Source organism: Mastigoproctus giganteus, chromosome 10 (genome assembly GCF_048544385.1).
Source record: "Mastigoproctus giganteus isolate SK-2022 chromosome 10, ASM4854438v1, whole genome shotgun sequence".
In the NCBI taxonomy this organism is placed as follows: Eukaryota; Metazoa; Arthropoda; class Arachnida; order Uropygi; family Thelyphonidae; genus Mastigoproctus; species Mastigoproctus giganteus.
This window is the reverse complement of record NC_143584.1, coordinates 182,752,435-182,769,140: the sequence shown is the minus strand read 5'-3', so window position 1 is coordinate 182,769,140 and position 16,706 is coordinate 182,752,435. Positions and strand designations below refer to the sequence as shown.

The 16,706-nt window shown below is 37.9% G+C and overlaps 1 long non-coding RNA gene across 1 annotated transcript in view; it reads left to right on the top strand.

The window, feature by feature from the left end:
• Positions 1-1,235: 1,235 nt before the first annotated feature.
• LOC150079605 (uncharacterized) overlaps positions 1,236-16,706 on the top strand; it is a 41,786-nt gene continuing 26,315 nt past the window's right edge. The window contains exons 1-2 of the long non-coding RNA XR_016547558.1: positions 1,236-1,328; positions 16,370-16,558. This is a non-coding gene — a long non-coding RNA (uncharacterized LOC150079605). The remainder of the gene's footprint in view (positions 1,329-16,369; positions 16,559-16,706) is intronic.

The window sequence follows — 16,706 nt, the reverse complement described above, 5'->3', positions numbered from 1 at the left end:
TAGTTCTAATGAAGTGGTTGAACAGTGTAAATCTTGTAAGTTTGCTAGATGTAGGTCTGCTGGGTAAGTCTGTTAGATGAGTCGCAGTTTCCTCTCATCTGAACCTCTTTAAATCCACTGGGTGAATGTTATTCAAAGAGTTGGAAGACTGTAGATAGGCGCCTCCGTAGCTAGGTGGGCAGGAGCAGCAGTGCGTAGCACACGATTCTTGATTAGACCGGGGTTCGAGCCCGTGACCACCAAATACGGAGGATGAGGAATGGCCACCAGATATCCCCAGAGCAATATGGCCTTAGTTGCTAATGCTCCTAAAAACCAAATAACAAACAAGCTGTAGGTACTTAAAGGGATAAAAATAAAAATATATAAAGGTCTGAATGGCTTCGAAAACTCACGGAATGTAATTGACCAATCATAAAGAGAACAGTTCATGCCGTATACATGTCATTTGAAGAAAATACAAAGCTTTCTTTCCCTCTTACACCTATAAGGTCCTCTGTCAATATGCCAAGCATCCGGTAGGGAGTTGCAGGCACTGTCCCCGGATTTTCTGAAAGAGGGTGCTAAAACAGTTAAGGAGGGAAACTAAAGCAATTTTCCGGGGGAATTATCACGCTTCAATCATCATGCAGTAGTAAAAAGAAGAAAAAAATCCTCATTATTGTCATCATAAGGTCGGGGGGGGGGACTAAGCCTTAACATGGGAAGCTGCACTGGCTTGGTGAAAGGACAGCTGCATACACAGAATAGTAACATAGTATATCTAGGGACTCACATTGATGAGTATGGACTTGGCACATCCAGGGTCCTGAGTTTCTCTTTCTTGGTGATTCCTTTCTGCTTTTCTCTCTCTCTCTCTCTTAGGGTAACTCGGGAATTTTCTTTTGACTGGTGCAGTATAAGCCTCAGGCTTCCTTGCACCATATGGCAAATAATAATAATAACAATAATATTTCTCTGGGGTTGTGCATGAGCCAGGGCTCGGATAGAAGTTCATGGAGCGTCGTTCTGGATCGTTACAAATAAGATAGTTTATTAACAAGCGTTCCGTTTCGTAAAAATTTTCCATTTCGATCCCTGTTCATTACAAAGAGCCAATTTTATTTGAACCAAGGTCTTCACAACAATTACATTTACGAAGGTCTCGGTTGAATAAGCGAAATCGGTAAGACTGCCAGTTTTAGAATATTTTCAATCCATCCCTGCTACACACGTTTTGTTTTTATTTTGTTTCGAAACTTCTTGCCGGTTGTAAAGCACACTGTAAAGAATATATATGGGTGTCATTTAAGGCACAATGTGTTTTCCTGTATATATTGAAGACTAGGGTCAGTTTTCAGAATTTTTTTTTTTTTTTCGCTAAGTGCCAGTTTAATTATTACACAATATTGCTGCATAAGATTCTATATCGTGTGCTTGAAGTGGTAGTATAGTTATCACTTTATCAAGGTAGTTTTTCATATTTATGTGTGGAGCTTATTTGATGATTGAATAAACATTTAGTTATTCCTGATCGCTAGAAATATGGATTAAATGTGCCCATTAGGAAATTTGCAGGAACTCTTATGATATTCCGCCGACAAAAACGAACGGAAAATATATCGGAAAAAAAAAAAGAAAAAAAATTAAGATTACCTCAAGACAATAGTGGGTTAAGCGCTCTGAAAAACAAATGTATTTCAGAGCGTTTAACCCACTGTTGTCTTTGACAATTAAAAATGCATTTAGTGAATAAATTTATTATTTATTAGCACATTTTTAAAGTTTCCAGCGTTTCAGTATGAAACACCGTGTAAAGTCATAATAGGTAATCATAATATTTATTTAAATAGAATAGTATCTTCTATTGAACAGTTTCGATGTTTATATATATATATATATATATATATATATATATATATATATATATTTGCTACCCCATTTAAAAATTTATGCCAATGTGTATTATGCCTACTACTAGGGTTTGTTCACGGGCCCGTTTGCTCATCTTGTGTGGGCTGAAAAGCTTGCTATAGCGTATGGGGGGGGAGGACCCTACTCCCCTTGCCTGACTATAGATATTCCTTCAGTTGTCGATGCTACATGTTTCGAGACCTCAAAAAACGAGTGACAGGTGCAGTGCCAGACCCAGTAAGGGGCTATAACCCCAGGGCAGCAATGGAGGTATACGCAGTATACCCTCTGAATTTTTTAAGTGAATAGTGTATACCTTCTAGATTTTGAGACTTGAAAAAAAAAACAAATATTATTAAAATATTTACCGAAAATTGAAAAATAAATTTATTAGAATTTGATTCTTAGGCAATACTTATAGTTTTATTATTTTTAATTTCTCTCTCTCTCTCTCTCTCTCTATATATATATATATATATATATATATATAGAGAGAGAGAGAGAGAGTATGCCTTTTGCTTATTTTACAACTACAGCACTGCACTGTATAGCCCCACCCACCAGTGATCAAAATAATTTAGATTTTTTATTGCCACAATGGAATTTTAATGATACACTGGAACACAGCTTTAGCCCTCCCCTTTAGAAGACCTGGGACTGCCACTGCCCATGGAGGATTAAGCATTTACTCACCAGATACATAATTGTTTTTTGGTTCTGTATATAACATGTTCCCAGCCTGTGGTCTACAGACTTGTGGTTGATGAGGGGGTTCAATGAAGGTAGTACTGGAATTGGTAAATGATTTTCAGTAAGGTAAAGGTACCAGTGGTTGACATTTTCACAACAACTTAGTTTATGGCTCCTTCATCACACTGTCATTTTTTTCAGAAAGTTACACTGCCAGTAAACAGACCTTCAAAAAGAAAGGCAGGTCACCGTGTCAGAGTTGACATGCAAGGGCAAACCACCTTACATCAGAGGCAGCTTATGGACAAAACTAATATTAAACAAACACAATACATGAAATGTGGAACTGGTATTAAATTGGTTTTACTGTTAGGAGCTTTAATTATTGCAAAGTTAGTCTAGAAGTAATTGTGATTCGTAATTGTGAATAATCCCTTCATGAATACAATTTAAAAAAAATTAGCCCATCTTTACTTTTGCATTTATTAATGCAATATATATATATATATATATATATATATATGTTTTTCGTATTAATAAATGTATTTTAATAAATATATTTTTTAAATAACCATAAAATACATATATATTTTAATATTGTTAAATATTCTTAAGAAACAAGAAAGTTCTAATGGAAAAAATGGCAGAAATGATAAAAAAGTATCAGTAATTGATATGAGAAAGCATTGTGAGTGTTAGTAGTCGACACATTTACACACAGAAACAGCAAATGGATTTTTTTTTTTTTTTTAATGATTTCTGAAAATCTTTTTATTGTAATAGTTTAATACAATTACTCCAGCTTTATTGTTTTTAAATACTTCCTTAATGATAAACATGTATTTATACTGTTTTTTCTTCTTCTCTGTACAGTTTGTTCCTCTAATTCTTTCTTGATTAGGCCTGATGACAAATTCAAAATAAAATCCAGAAGCATTGCCAGTTGTTCAGTAGTTGTATTGCATAGGAATTCAGCTTACTTTTGTTAGTTGTGTTAGTTTAGCTAACACTTGGTACACAATAAAATTCATTTGATTCATGTGCGCCTCTGTAGCCAGGTGGGCAGGAGCGGCAGTGCGTCGTCACCACCAAATACGGAGGATGCGGAAAGGTCAGAGAATGACTGGAGCAATATGGCCTTAGTTGCTAATGCTCCTAAAAACCAAATAATAAACAAACAAACAAGCGGCAGTGCGTAGTGCACGCTTCTTGATTAGACCGGTGTTCGAGCCCGTGACCACCAAATACGGAGGATGCTGAAAGGTCAGGGAATGACCACCGCATATCTCCGGAGCAATATGGCCTTAGTTGCTAATGCTCCTAAAAACCAAATAACAAACAAACAAACAAACTTGATTCATATGATTTGTGTTATTCATATGTTGCTTTAATTCCTTATGAACAAACATATAATGTCCTTCTCAGAATGCAGAAGTGTTTCCTTTTCAGTGTCTTTTTTCTAAAAATTCCAAGTTGCATTGTAGTTCTGTTTTTTTTGTCTTGTTTTTGCATACAGTGTATAACTTCACATGTACAAAAGTCATACTGAAGTATGGATAGTGTGATTCTTGCTTCCAGTGTTTGTTTCAATAATGGTGAGAAATCCCAATTTTTGTTCATTTTTATTTATTTGTTCATTTTAATTTTCTTTTTTTTTATGAACATTTTTATTAAATTTGCCTTTATATTTTTCTTTTCCAGCCGTCTTTTAATAAAGGAAAAATAAATGTGTAGCATTTGGGAAAAGTGCTACAAGAGTTATACCATTAGCTTCACAGAACTTGCCAGTATGTAAACTTAAATAACAAGAATGGCAGGTAAAGTTATTTTTTCTTTCATTAGCCATGGATGAATTGCTGATAAAGAATTCAAAAAACAGTGCACCTGTCATGCATTCACACCCATAAGTCCTCCTCGATGACATTAGCAAACACCCTCTCTTAACTTCTGTTCAAATGAATCCCATCTTCACAAAACATTCCTTTTTTTAACTAAGGCAGGCTAACCTGACTATCCCTTATAAGCCTTAGATTTAATCCACAAAGCTTTCATCACAGAATTCTTCCTATTTGACTGGGCAAAACTGCAGATGAAAGAACATTTTTTTTCCTTCCTTTCCATTCTAACCATGTAGCTAATTAGAACATATTTTTACCTGGGAATTTATTTTTAAACCTAAAGAATTTAGTGCTCTGGGTACAAAATATGGTAAAATAAATGATATAATGATTACTGAAAAGAAATTTGGTGCATGCTATTGTATATAATGGTAAACAAATTGTAATTGTGAATGCATCACAGTATGCTGGCTAAGTCCTATTGGAGTGTAGGTCTTTGTCAATCTGCAGAAGTGGTGTTCAAAAGGGAAAATGGGCAGATACAGGGCCAGTAAGTTTAATATCTATGATAAAGTAATGGAATCGATAGCAAAGATTGTTGTGAAAGATCTTACTGCAGGAATAAAATTTATAAATGTATGACATCACAGCTTGTTAAAGGGAATTCTTGCCTAACCAACCTCAAGTTATTTTTAGGTAGTTAGTAAACAACCAAATTCAAGCAATAATAAGATATATTGTGATTTACTTGTATTTGGGAGTGCTTTTAACACAGCACCACATGCATGTCGTTTGTACAAACTGGAGAAATACAAAATTGTGGGTTAGATAGTGGTTTAGCCATTTTACAATGGCTAAAATAATGGTTAAGTGGTAGAAAGCAGAGGTTAATGGCTGCTGCATTGGGTGGACTGGTGTTGTGAATGATACACTTCAGGAGTTGATATTGGGGCCTTTGCTGTTTCTAGTATTCATAATGGTATAGATGATAGCATTGATAGCCAGTATCAAAATGCTAATGATATAAAAGTGGACAGGGAAGTCAACAGCATTAATCATCAGTCGGCAACATCGTAGTATGTTACTCCAAAAAGATCTAGATAAATTTAGAGTAGTCATAAAAGTGACAGTTACAGTTTAACATAGGTAAATGCAGGGTTCTGCATCTGAGTAGTATTAGTAATCTTAGAGTAATTTAACTTATTTTGGCATTGGCAATCCAAAGGTAGTAGTGGACGAAAAAGATCTAAGGGGTTATGGTTTAATCCAGTCTGAAGTTCTCTCAACAGTGCAGGCAGCTAGGTCAGCCTATGGGTGTTATCAGTGATATACATGTATAGGAATTTTTCCAGTAGGAGTATTGTAAATTTGAAGTTGCATCTTAGATAGGAAATGGACTTCTCTGAGAGGTTGCAAAGAAAAACAATGATTAGTCAGAGCTGCAAGAGATTACTGTTATATAGGCATCCTAACTGGCAATTTAACTCTTGCTTGGATGACGCACACATAAAGAGTATATAAATTTAAATTGAAAAAGGGTGGTTGTAGGATAGATGTGCAGCTTTGCTTTCAGCAAGAGAGTAATTGATCATTGGAACAAATTTCCATCTGGTGGTGAACAGTTTTAAATAAATTTAAGGAAGAATTAGACAAATTATTAGTATAAGCTTGCTTCCTTGCATTATGTGCTACTACTAATATAGTAGTTCTGTACTTTTCATTTCCTGGAGAATAGGCATTTGCAAGGTGGCTTGATTGTGATATTCACTGTCTCAAAAAGAAGTGTGAAGATTTTTGGAAATAAATAGAAAACCTCAAACTGTTATTATTGGGCGTATACAGAGGCAGTGGTTTATGTCATTTGATTAGCATTAGTAGAGGCATATGATGCAAGAAAGCAAGCTTATGCAGCATCAGCCAAAAAAAAAAAAAAACACTTCCACTTCACCCCTCTGTTCATTCAAAATACCTGTCCAGCTGAGCCTTAAATTTATTTAGGCTATCAACTTCCACGACAAGGGATGGAAGTCTGTTCCACCAACCAACTACCCGCTGGCTAAAGGCAAATTTCCGCACGTCTATCCTACATCCGTCTTTCCTCAATTTGAATTTATGCCCTCTCAGGTGATTATTCTGAGCAAGAGGAAGAATCCCATCAGCATTGAGCATGCTCAAACCATTCAAGGCTTTATACACCTCTATCAGATCACCTCGCTGGTGCCTAGTCTCCAGACACTGTAATTTGCAAAACTTAAGTCTTTCTTCGTAAGAGCACCCCTTTGTTCCATTCACTAATTTTGTTGCCCTTCTCTGTACCCCTTCCAGCAACTGTACATCCTTCTTGAAATGAGGCCTCCAGACCTGTATACAGTACTCTAGGTGTGGCCTGACCATTGCCTTATACAAGGGAATAATCACCTCCTTATCCCTGCTAGAAAAATTCTTGTATATCATTGACAAGACACCATGAGCTACTCTTGTAGCCTGTCTGCACTGCTCAGAGAACTTCATATCTGCCTGCCTGCATATTGGTCCTTGAGGTTGTCACAGACATTCTCTCAGATATGCCAGACAAGCTGTTCTTGCTACCTGGGAGTCTAAAACGCTGATGGAACTGATATTCGGGTGACACTCAAGTCAAAGTGGACCCAATTTCGGCGAAGTCCGGACGGTCTATGACAGCCAAATCCTCTGCTTGCACCTTCACGATGGTGGGACTGTTAGTAATCCTGGGTATAACCTTCATGCACAAGTACATGGTGGGTGACAACCCAGGTGTGAACCAACGTAAGCAGGGGTCGAGGTGTGGCGCCCACACCACATGGAGGAATGCTGCCCCTCTATGTTACCAGGCAGTACTAGGTGGTAGATGACTCTCATCAACCGGTGAAATACCACCACTTTGCTTATTGGAGGCTTGAAGTGGTGGAACCCATGTTTAGTCTCTAGAGCTAGGTTCCGGCCAACCCTTCCCTATCTCTTCAATCATGCAGTATGATTGATGATTTTTGAGGTTATGATGAATGTCGTGGCGAGATCCAATATTCCTTACATTTCGAGGGTACAGCTCTAAAACGGTGTTCGCAGGCCGGCCACTAGTTAGTACACCGGACTGAACCTATTGGTAACTCTCTAGGAAGCTTCCGGATCAGCTAGTGTATAATCTTGCTACCTCTACTCTGCCAGATAGTGTGTATGCTTGGAGCATTGTCGAGGCCACGTTATGTCAAGGATCTGGGTATATTCTTACCACATGTACGCCATATCCAAAAATTTCATTACTTCATACAGCATGTCCCACCCACTTTTTCTTACTATTGAATACACCATGAATTGTCAAAATAATAGAGCAAGCTTATCTGCGAAAAGATCCAAACCTCCCAAGGACTTCCTAATTCATTTCACAAATATACGTGGTCTCAATTCTAATCTCAACAATGTCCATTTCCACTTGCAGTCTTCCAAACCCCATGTACTTTTTCTGACTGAATCTCAGTTATCAGTTGATTCAACTACTGCTTATCTCAGATGTCCAAATTATTTGCTGTATGATTCCTTTCGCCTCAAAGGTGGTACTTGTGCATATGTCCGTTCTGATATTCCCTGTCAGACTTGGCAATTTGGAATCTCCTCTCTTTGATCTTCTCTGGCTTAAAATCTCTCTACCTCATTGTGTAAAATTCATCTGTTGTCTCCACCGTTCTCCCAACTCCACTAATCACTTGGAGCTCTTTGACTTCCTCTCTTTGCAACTTGACTTTCTCCAGTCCAACTTTCCTAACAATGAGGTAATTTTCCTTGGTGATTTTAACGTTCACAACTCCAGCTGGCTTCCGTTTTCTAGTCACACCGACCCAGCAGGTCGAGATGCTGAGGCTTTTGCAATTACTAATGACCTAGCACAGATTGTTCATTTACCTACACGAATACTGGACAATCCTAATCATACAGCCAATACGTTTGATCTTTTTCTCACAAACAACCCTTCTAAGTACAAGGTTGAAGTGAGAGGTCCTTTAGGTACTTCAGATCACAACTTGGTGATTGTCTCTTCTCCAATGGAACCTTTATCTCATGGCTATTCCCAACCTCGTATTGTTTGGCATTACAAGAATGCAAAATGGGATGACCTGCGAGACTTCTTTTCTTCTTTTCCTTGGTCTGATTACTGTTTCAAAACTTCTGATGTCAACGTTTGCTCAGATCGTGTCAGTGAAATTATTCTTGCAGGAATGGAATCCTTTATCCCACACTCCACTTTAAAATCTCGTCCTTTATCTAAACCTTGGTTTTCCAATAAATGTGCCAAGGCTGTCCAAGAGAAGAACATTGCATATCGTAATTGGCTTGTTTCTAATTCTTCAGTTTCATTTTCTGCCTACACCAAAGCTCGCAACAATTGTAAAGCAGTTATTAATCAGTCCAAACTAGAGTTTGAACAGGCTATGAGTAGAAAACTTGCTTCTTGCCCTAATGGTAGCCGAGCATTCTGGTCTCTTGCCAAAACTTTTGCCCATCTCTGCTCCCACCTCTGTCCAAACCAGATGGTTCTGTTGTCACTTCAGCCAAGGATAAAGCTGAGCTGCTAGCATCCCATTTTTCTTCGAGCTCATGTATTAATGATCTTGGTAAAACACCTCCCACCATTCCTAACACACTCCATTTAATGCCTCCTGTGGTCTTCCGTCAAAAGGATATCAGAAGGATTTTGATGAATCTTGATGCTAAGAAAGCTCCAGGTCCTGATGGTATTTCTCCACTTGTTCTCAAAACCTGTGCTCCTGAACTTACTCCTATTCTTTGCTGCCTTTTTTCACTTTCTTATTCCAAAGGTGTTTTTCCTTCTGCTTGGAAATTTGCTCATATCCAGCCAGTTCCTAAAAAGGGTGACAAATCCCTCCCATCGAATTATCGTCCCATTACAATTACTTCTACTCTTTCTAAAGTAATGGAGAAATCAATTAACCGCCAACTCTTAAACTACCTAGAAACCTTCCGTCTGATCAATGATCGCCATTGTGGATTCCGTCAGTGTCGATCCACTGGTGATATTCTGGCTTATGTTACCCATTTATGGACTAATTCAATGGAAAGGTTCGGTGAAACACAAGTAGTTGCTCTTGACATCTCAAAGGCTTTTGATCGTGTTTGGCATAAAGGTCTTCTAAACAAGCTTCCATCTTATGGTTTGCCAACTGCTTTTAGTAATTGGTTATCCAGTTTTCTCTCTGATCGGTCACTGAGGGTGATGGTAGATGGCTCTCTGTCTTCTAACTTCTCCACTAATGCCGGTGTCCCCCAAGGTTCAGTTCTTTCCCCCACTCTTTTCCTCTTGTATATCAATGACCTTCTTCCATTGACTGGAAATCCTATCCATAGTTTTGCCGATGATAGCACATTGCATTCAACTTTCCATTTTGAGAAACCTTGTCCAGCTCAATCAGCTTCAAGTTCTCGAAAATCTGCTGCCAATTCCTTAAATGCCGATCTTCAGGTAATTCTCCAGTGGGCAAAGACAACTTAATTGATTTCAACCCTTCTAAAACTCAATCTTGTCTTATATCTCGCAAAAAGGATTCTTCTGCTCCTATGCTTATCTTTAGTGACACTCCGATTTCTAGGCAAAATGATATTTCTCTTTTGGGGATTACCCTGACTTCTAATCTCTCTTGGCACAAGCACATTACAAATATTGCTTCCTCTGCATCTAAAAAACTTGGTTTTCTCTTTCGCTCTCGGCGTTACTTTTCTCCCAAACAGCTGCTCACTCTGTGTAAATCGCAAATTCGCCCTGCCATGGAATATTGTTCCCACATCTGGGGTGGTGCCCCCAAAACCTCTCTCAGGCTTCTTGATTCCATTCAGAAGAGGGCAGTTAGGTTAATTAATTATTCATCTCTAACAGAGTCTCTCCACTCGCTTTCTCATAGGCACACTGTTTCTGCTGCATGCCTCTTCTACAGATACTTCCATGGGCACTGTTCTTCTGAATTGGCTTCTATAATTCCCGCTCTCTCTTTCAAAACAGTCCGAACACGTGCCGCCACCAGCCAACATCCATTTACTGCCCAACTTCAAAGCCACAGAACCAACTTTTCATCTTCCTCATTTATTCATTCAACTGCCGTTTTCTGGAACAACCTTCCTTCATACGTATTTCCTGAAAATTACAATCTACAGAAGTTCAAGTCCAATATCAACAAATATCTTCTTTCGTCTTCTCAACCTCCAACCCAAGCACGGTACTAAGTACTATAGGTTATAATACCTCTCGTGTTTGGGGTTCTCATAAAAAAAAAAAAAAAAAAAAAATTACCCCCAGGTACTTTTCATTCTCTACCACTGTCAGTGTAGTACCACAGAGTTGATACGTTGCTCTGGGGTTGCTGTTTCCCGTATGTAGTACTTTACATTTGTCAATGTTAAACTTCATTGGTCACCTCTCAGCCCATCTGCTCAACCTTTCCAGATCCGGTTGCAGCAGCATAGTGTCAGTAGTGTCCTTGACAACCCTGCCAACCTTTGTATCGTCTGCAAACTTGGATATTAAGCTTGATATACCATCATCAATATCATTTATAAATACAGAAAACAATAATGGACCCAACACTAAACCCTGAGGGACTCCACTAATAACATTAGTCCATGATGAGCAGTGTCCATTGATTACCACTCTATCTTCTCTCCCTCAACCACCCCCTGATAAACTAGTGTAGATGATCAAATTGACCACCATTTACTTCTTTACTTTAGGCACTGTTTACAGATGCAAACAACCGAATGACAAATATTCTTCAGTGTAACTGCTGAGATAGCTTTATATGCTAAATTTCATTCTGTTGTTGAAGCGTGGCTGGTTTTCTACTGTATGCTAATGACTTCGAGTAGCCTGAAAAAAAAAATTTTAAGTTCAACCATAAATACTTGATTAAATATTTGTGATTGAAATGTGTGTGCATCTTTTTAAGATACCGTATGTATATAAGGTATTTTAAGATACCGTATGTATTTAGTTAGTCAAACCTTAGAGGTTTGACTAACTAAATGCCGGGGATATTTTATCCCTTTTGTAGGTTAAGAAATTAACCACTAGAACAAGCTCCCGCCCAAACTTATTGTGATAGAAAATTTGTGTAAATTCAAAGAGGGGAATGGGTAGAGCTTTGATTTCTTTTTTCTTTTTTTGGCTGATGTTACAAATGCTATGATGCTTCCTTGCATCCTTACTATTACAGTATTAATACCAATTGATAATGTTTGACTAGGTGTGGAGCTTAATTTAAAAAACTTACTGATTTTGTATTTGAGCTGTAAATCAGGTTGCCTAGAGATGTCTCCAAGTATACCCATAGTATAAATATTCTATATATTGATCATCATGCCATGAAAATTTCCTTTCTGTATCTGCTGCTTCATGTATATGCTAGTTGTTTACATTATAGATGTTAAAAATGTGAGGCTATTTCTGTTAAGAAACATTTTTATAACTATAATTTGTAAACTGCATATATTCCTAAAGAATTAAAAGAAGCTACACACTTTTTAAATTTTTTAAAGAATTGTTTCAATGTTGTTAGCTGTCTAGTCCTTCCTGTTACCTATGTAGATGATAGGACTGGTTCCTTGACAGCAATATAAATGCTGCATTTTTTACCCAAGAGGCATATGTTGTATCATTGGGTAATTGAGCAGCTACATTCATTCAGAAAATATGTATGTATACCTACATATATATATATATATATATTATTTTTCATCAATTCTAAGGTGCAATCAATTGTAAGACACTATTATTTTCAATACCACTAAGAAGGAAAAAATGAAATGCTAAAATAAATTGACAAAAATAATTTATTTCAACCGAATACAATTTACTGACATTTTATTGTATATTATACTTCATTTGCTTCTTTAGTATCAGAGTCTGAAACTTCTTCACATTCAGAGTCTGATTCCTCTGAATCACTTTTCGACTTAGAGTCCGTGTTTTCTCAAACAGTATCATCCTCTAAGGCATTGGTGATGCAGCATTTCTTAAAAGAGTGCTCCACTGTTGTCTCCAGGATTTTCTTCTAAGCCACTGACACCCATTTTGCATGTTTTGATGCATGCTGGCATTTTCTTTATGTTACCAGAAGGTATCAATGGAAGGTTTTCAGTCAGTAACCAGGACTCATATTTCTTCCCCAAATGGTCCTTTAAATGGTTTGTTGACTGACATGTCAAGGGGTTGCAGTTGGCTAGTCATGCCACCAGGATTAGTAACCAAGTCACTACACTTTTCAGCCAGCTTATTCTTTAACTGTTCAGATAAATGTCCATGAAATGCATCAAGAACTAACATACTAAGTAGGTTACATAGAGCACCCAGACAAATGTCTGGATGCTCTATTCCAGACAACTTTTAGTGTATCATCTATCCATTTTTTGCCCATGCACAATAACATCTTTGGGGAAGATTTCATTCTTTGCTATTGTCTTGCACGTTAAAATTATATGTGGTGGCAACCTTTGGCCATCAGCCGTTATGCATAGCATCACAGCTATACATTGTTTTTTGTAACCTGTACTAATGGTCTTGATTTCTTTAGCATCGGCAGTGTAATTTCGAGGCATATCGAAGAATACTTAGCTCATGGAGTATTGTCAATGATATACAGGAATTTTTCCAGCAGGGATAAGGAGGTGATTATTCCATTGTATAAGGCAATGGTCAGGCCACACCTAGAGTACTGTATACAGGTCTGGAGGCCTCATTTCAAGAAGGATGTAGAGCTGCTGGAACGAGTACAGAGAAGGGCAACAAGATTAGTGAATGGAAGAAAGGCTTAAGTTTTGCAAATTACAGTGTCTGGAGACTAGGCACCAGCGAGGTGATCTGATAGAGGTGTATAAAGCCTTGAATGGTTTAAGCATGCTCAATGCTGATGGGATTCTTCCTCTAGCTCAGAAAAATCGCCTGAGAGGGCATAAATTCAAATTGAGGAAAGACAGATGTAGGATAGACGTGCGGAAATTTGCCTTTAGCCAGCGGGTGGTTGGTTGGTGGAATAGACTCCTATCCCTTGTGGTGGAGGTTGATAGCCTAAATAAGTTTAAGGCTCAGCTGGACAGGTATTTTGAACGAACAGAGGGGTGAAGTGGAAGTGGGTTTTTTTTTTTTTTGGCTGATGCTGCATAAGCTTGCTTTCTTGCATCAAATGCCTCTACTAATGCTAATGCTAATACTGGGGTTTCATCAGCATTTCCTATTTGACTAAAATCATAGTTTTGTTTTCTCCTCATTTGAATTACATGCCGCTAGAAGTTAAGCAGCTTATGTTGAAAGTCAGCAGGAAGTTTTTGACAAATTGATGTTCCGTCACACCTTAATAATAGTCCCACACAATGCATGAATTAGTCACACCAGCCTCTCGTTGCTTTGATATTTTCTCATCTATTCTGAGGGATTTGTCAATTTCTTCTGATTTCTGTTGTATTGCTTAGCATGTAATTGGCAATCTTTTTTATGTATCTCTGAAACAAAACATAATACAGCTTCATCTGTTTGTGGGTATCTTCTTTTTTTTTTAGGTACTGTAAAGCACTTGGTTGTTGTTTTGCAAGAAAATATGGAGCTGCAGTCATTTCTCCATTGATGAATATTTGCTTCACTTACATCAAATTTACATCCCACTTCTTTGTTTCTGTGCTTTTCTACTTACATAATAAGTTTTTGTTTCAATGTGGCATCACAGTGAAATCTTTTTGAAGACATTTTAAATGGCTATTAGATACCCAAATTTTAGTTACACATGGTATTTAGTTACACTTAATTACTAGCACCAATGAACGTAACTGAAGTAGCAACAGGATGAACAGATATGCATGTGCTCATGCAGGCACTCCTGCATGCCTAGCAATAATCTTCTTCCCACCCAATGACTATCCTTCCTGCAACTGTCTTTTGAGAGTGATTGTAAGACACCATCAACTTTAAGATGCACCCCAATTTCAGAGATGTTAAAATGTGAAAAAAACCTTAGACTTGATGACATATGGTGTGTATATATATATGTTTTAAAGGAAGCAACGGTTTAAGATATTATTATTAATAATAATGATTTATTGCCGTTTCCTCCTTTGATTTTGGTTTCTGGCCCTCAATGAAGGCACCGAGGTCACAGGATGAACAGCACTAAATTATTCTTATTACTTCTCCTTTATCTTAGCTCCCTTCTTTGTTCACAGTGATAGCGATTTCTGTTCCGTTCACCCTTTGTTCTCCATAATTAGCATTATGAGTACCGTAACATTAGCACGTTGCCTTTCACGACTACTAACTTATACAGGGTGTCTCAAAAATACACGGCATAACTTCAGGAATGAGTTCCTCATATGTAGACAATAAAAATATTTTATATCAACACAGTTCCGGAAATGCTTGGTTCCCGAGTTATTAACCGGAATCTCTTATCTCCTGCAGGTGATTTCCTTCATCACAAGGTACTGACAAAATCTGGTAGTTTCCATTCCGATCATGTACTCAAATCAGGAGCAAGCGGATATGCACTTTATGTACGGTTTGGAGGCTCGTCGTTTGTATCACGAAAGGTTCCCAGAACGAAGATGTCCAGACAGGAAAACGTTTGAAGGTATCCATTGCCACCTTTGTGAACATGGGACCTTTACACCTCGTGCTGCCGACAGAGGACGACCAAGGTCTATGACTCCTGAAGTAGAGGAGGAGATTTTGGATGTTGTGCATGCCACTCCTGGAATCAGCACACGCAGAATAGCAATGCAACTGTCTGTTCAACGTTCAACTATTTGGAGAGTGTTGCAAGAACACCAACTGTATCCTTACCATCTGCAACGGGCACAGGCCTTGTCACCAGCAGATTACCCTGCACGAGTAATATTCTGCCAGTGGTTCTTGCAGCAGTGTGGTACAACTCCTCACTTTTCTGCCTTAGGTGATATTCACAGATGAAGCACAGCTCACACAAGATGGAATCCAAAACTTTCACAATCAGCATGTATAGGCTGAGGAAAACCCACATGCAGTTCTTCCATCACATCACCAACAACGGTTCAGCCTCAACATCTGGGCTGGTGTTTTTGGTGATAAGTTATTTGAACCCCATGTGCTTCCAAACAAACTCACAGGGCAGGCGTAGAAACTTTCTGGAAAACAACATGCCTGATTTCTTGGATGACACACCACTGATCATTCGTCAATAAGTGTGCTTGTTGACAAATGATCAGTGGTGTGTCGTCCCATCGAAGGTTTCCTGGTCGGTGGATAGGTAAAGGTGGAGCAACTGCCTGGCCTCCATGCTCACCTGATTTAAACCCACTAGATTTCTTCTTGTGGGGCCATTTAAAGTCATTGGTATATTCGACTCCGGTAGCTGATGTCGAAACTCTCCGCAATAAAATTGTGGCAGGTTGTGAGACAATACAAAACATGCCAGGAATTTGGCATCATCTTTGCAAGTCCATGAGATGTCGATGTGAGGCCTGTATTCAGGCAGAGGGTGGACATTTTGAACAATCATTATAAGGTAATGTGAACAGTTAAGTGTAATAGACAGACCTTCAAAACTCGGAAACCAAGCATTTCCGGAACTATGTTGATATAAAATATTTTTATTGTCTACATATGAGGAACTCATTCCTGAAGTTATGCAATGTATTTTTGAGACACCCTGTATGTATATATATATATATGCATATGTATGTATGTGTGACTGCCAGCTGACCACCAGTTTCCTCTTGGGAAGATATTGATGGTTTAGCTATCTTTATTCCTTCTTCCTTTCTATATTTGTTTTACAAATTCGGTACTGTTGGGATCAATCAGTATCTGGTTGTATAGCAAATATATATTTAAGTAAAAAAATTTCTAAGTGTTTTAAATTAATATTAGAAATAGAAATTAATATTTGTTTAATTTTTTTTGACAGTTGTTTCATTGGTGGTAGCTGTCTATCTTTCCTGTTACCTGTGTAGCTGATAGGACTGGTTCCTTGGCAATAAATATGTGCTGCATTTTTTGTTTACCCAAGGGGCATGTGTTGCATAATTGGGTAATTGAGCAGCAACCCTCATTCAAAGAATATGCATTTATGTAGAGATTAAAAGAACGCATACATGTATGTATAGACTGAAAGAATTAATTGTGTATGATAAATTCTTTATAACTCTTGCAGATATCAGAAGATAGTGTTTAAAAGTAAGAATAAGATCATAACTGGAATGAGATGATAATTGCGGCTCTTTTATGGAGCATACTTTATAATA